This window comes from Octopus sinensis, linkage group LG25, assembly GCF_006345805.1.
Source record: "Octopus sinensis linkage group LG25, ASM634580v1, whole genome shotgun sequence".
Classification (NCBI taxonomy): domain Eukaryota; kingdom Metazoa; phylum Mollusca; class Cephalopoda; order Octopoda; family Octopodidae; genus Octopus; species Octopus sinensis.
Window position 1 is genome coordinate 20322389 of NC_043021.1, and position 3650 is coordinate 20326038.

At 30.8% G+C, this 3650-nt stretch overlaps 1 long non-coding RNA gene across 1 annotated transcript; it reads right to left on the reverse strand.

Moving 5' to 3' along the window:
• Positions 1-1376: 1376 nt before the first annotated feature.
• Positions 1377-3035, reverse strand: LOC118767848. Its single transcript, XR_005003747.1, has 2 exons — positions 2403-3035; positions 1377-1934 (listed from the first exon to the last, which is right to left on the reverse strand). It is a non-coding gene; the product is annotated as an uncharacterized LOC118767848 (long non-coding RNA).
• Positions 3036-3650: the final 615 nt, after the last annotated feature.

Below are 3650 nucleotides of genomic sequence, written 5' to 3' on the forward strand. Positions count from 1 at the left end.
CAACACCATGTGCTCTTCACAGATGGCAGTTTTGGAAAAAATATGGAGACTTATGGATTCTTAGATGACTATTTATATCTATATAGACAAACACACACACACATATATATACATATATATGTGTGTATACACACACAATATATTCCTATTACATTGAAAATTTTCAAGAAAACAGCAATTATTTAAATATTGATGCAAAATGAGATTATAGTACTTATAGTATTAGTAGTAGCAGTAATAATAATCTTCAAGATTGGCCCAAAGCCACAAATAATTTTGGAAAAGGGGCATTAATCAACTGCTATTTACTCTAAATTAAATGGAAGAAAATCATAGCTGACTCTCCTCTGCTCTCCCTTGTCCAGGTAGCATCTTGAATTTCTGAACATAAAGGGACATAACTAAAATACAGCCTTTTTTTATTTATTATTCTGGTGCTCTACCTTTGTTAATAATAATAATAATAATAATAATAATGATGATAATAATACTAATAATAATTCTTTTTCGTAAGGAATTTGAAAATTATTATAAATTTTTTACACCTTATATAGAAACAATCTACCTATAAGGTATTTTTTATTATTGAAACTAATAAAACACAGCCCCCCCCCCAATCCCAAGCCCCACTTGTCATCCAACAGTGTGTGTACAGTATAGAAATTGTAAATAGCTATCAAAATAAATTTATTTGGGCTGGAGACATTCCAAAATTTTTAATTTCAGCAGATTTTTCCTGTTGTTCATTATTTTTGTTTCAAAATTTTACTTTATTTTATGCTACTTTATATTTTTTTTCTTTTTTTTTACAAATTATTTTATAAATACATCATGGCACACCCAAAAACAAACTCCTCAAAACCCCAATCTGATTTTAAAATTCTTTTGATAAATACAATATAAGTAATCTTTTTCATTTAATTTTTATTCTTTCTTTCATCTTTTATTTTTTAAAAAATAATTTGCATCAGTATATAAAATCATTAATCATTAATATTATCTGACTTCACTCCCTCTATGCCTGGACTCAGTTTTAAAAGTGCAGCATGAAGTTTATATCTACCTAAATATACATATGTATCTGTATACTTTATCTATTTATCCATATATATATATACACATATATATATATACATGCACATACATATACAGAATATATGTAAATAAACACACCTAAATACATGTGCGTATGTATATGTGTGTATGTATGTATACATAAATAGATAGCACATATCTATATACATATACACACACAAATAATTACATATATATAAATAATTTAATATATACCTATAATTGAAAAATGGGATAAAATCTTTATAAGAATTTATCCTATTTTTAAATTATGGGTATATATATATATATATGTGTGTGTGTAAGGGAAGAAGAGAGAGTGATAATACAAAGATCCGTCTACAAATTCTAAACCAAGAGAAAGACGAATGTTAAATGCAGAAATAAATAATCACATCACAGACATGCATTGGGGAGAAAAAGGAAAAAAATTAACTACCAACTGACAGTCACATTCTTCAGGGAGCAGCTGTATAATGTCATTAAAATAATGATAATAATAATAATTGTTTCTAATTTATGCACAAGGCAAGTAATTTGGGGGAAGGGTGTTAGTCAATTAAATTGACACCAGCGCTTGGACTGGTATCTGGTATCCTTAACCCATGAAAGGATGAGACAAAGATAATCCTGGTAGGATTTGAACTCAGAATGTAATAAGCAGGGAGAAATACAGCAAGGCCTTCTTTGCAGCACTTGAACAATTCTACTAACTCACTGCCATAACAATAATAATAATAATTTCGAATTTTGCCACAAGGGCAGCCATTTTAGGGAAGGGGATATGTCAATTACATCGACCCCAGTCTTCAACTTGTACTTAATTTATCGACTGTGAAAGGATGAAAGGCACAGTCAACCTCAGTGGATGTTGAACTCAGAACGTAGCAGCAGACGAAATATCGCTAAGCATTTGGCCTGGCATGCTAACAATTCTGCCAGCTCACCGCTTTAATAATAATAATGATAATAATAGTCCTTTCTATTATAGGTACAAGGCCTGAAATTTGGGGTAGGAGGATAGTAGATTACATTGACCCCAGTACTCAACTGGTACTTAATTTATCGACCTTGAAAAGATGAAAGGTAAAGATGACCTTGGCGGAATTTGAGTCCAGAAGATAAAAATGGAAGAAATGCCACTAAGCCCATTACCCAGTGTGCCAACGGTTCTGCCAGCTTGCTGCCTTAATATCAATAATTCTTTCTAATTTTAGCACAAGGCCAGCAATGTTGAGTGGAGTGGAGTGGAGTGGGGTGGGAAAGAAATCGATTATGTTGACCCCCCAGTACTTGGCTAGTACTTTATTTCATTTTATCAACTCGACCTTGGCAGAATTTGAACTCAGAATGCAAATAACTGGAAGTAATACGCTAAGCATTTTATCCAACGCAATAGTGATTTTACCAGCTCACCACCTATAATAACAATCCATTTAACTAAAGACACAGGGCCTGAAATTTTAAGGGATGGGTCTGGGTAGCTAGTCAATTACATCAATACCAGTGATCAAATGGTACTTATTTTATTGACCCCAAAAAGATGAAAGGCAAATATAATAATAATAATAATGAAGATGATAATTTTCATTGAGGTGCAACGCATTCGGATTTATTATGGGGGGTGGGCAAACGAGCTGCAGGAACATTTGTGCCTCTCCCTCTTCAAGTGGACAGGACACTGGCAGCAGCATAACGGGATGTGATGTGGTAACATAACAACCAGGTATCAAAATCTAGGTTGTGCATTAAGCTCACTAGGAGCTTAGCTCTCTCTCTCTCACTCTTTTCTTTCTATGCACTAGCCACTACAGTTATTATAATAATAATAATAATAATGCAGAATTTAACTTCTCCAAAAATTCAAAGGTTTCAGTGATGATGGAAGTGTGAACAAAATAAAAATTGTTTTTAAATACTATACATATACATATATATATATATATATATATATATATATATTATAAAGTTAATCCAAACATATATATATATATATTATATATATCTGGTTAAAATTCTACACCCAGAAATCCAGCTGGAAAGATATACATATATGTGTGTGTGTGTATTTATATATATAATATATATATATATATATATATATATATATATATATATATATATATATATATATATATGTATTATTATAATATTAAATAAATAAAAATAAATTCTTTTATACAGAGTCAGCACCCAGCATTAGCTTAGTTAGTTGCTGGACTGATACAGCAGGGTTTGAAGAGATAAGATAAAATACATTTAGCTGTTTAATCAAAATATTTGCCCAACAGCCAGGGGCAGAGGCAGAGAGAAAGCTCTCCTTCCTCCACGCCCACCACCTTTAAGGAACAAAACAAACAACTGTAAGGAAAACAACAGGGACTCATTTACTAACAAAAATACTGGAGATGACTGGATACTATAATACATATATATATATATAAACACACATATATATATATATATATATATAGGAGAGGAAAAATTATAAAAAGGCAGAATGCTTTAATTGAAGGTAAATTTTAATAAAAGTGGGTATATCGAAAATTTTTTAAAAACAATAATCTTAGAGTTAT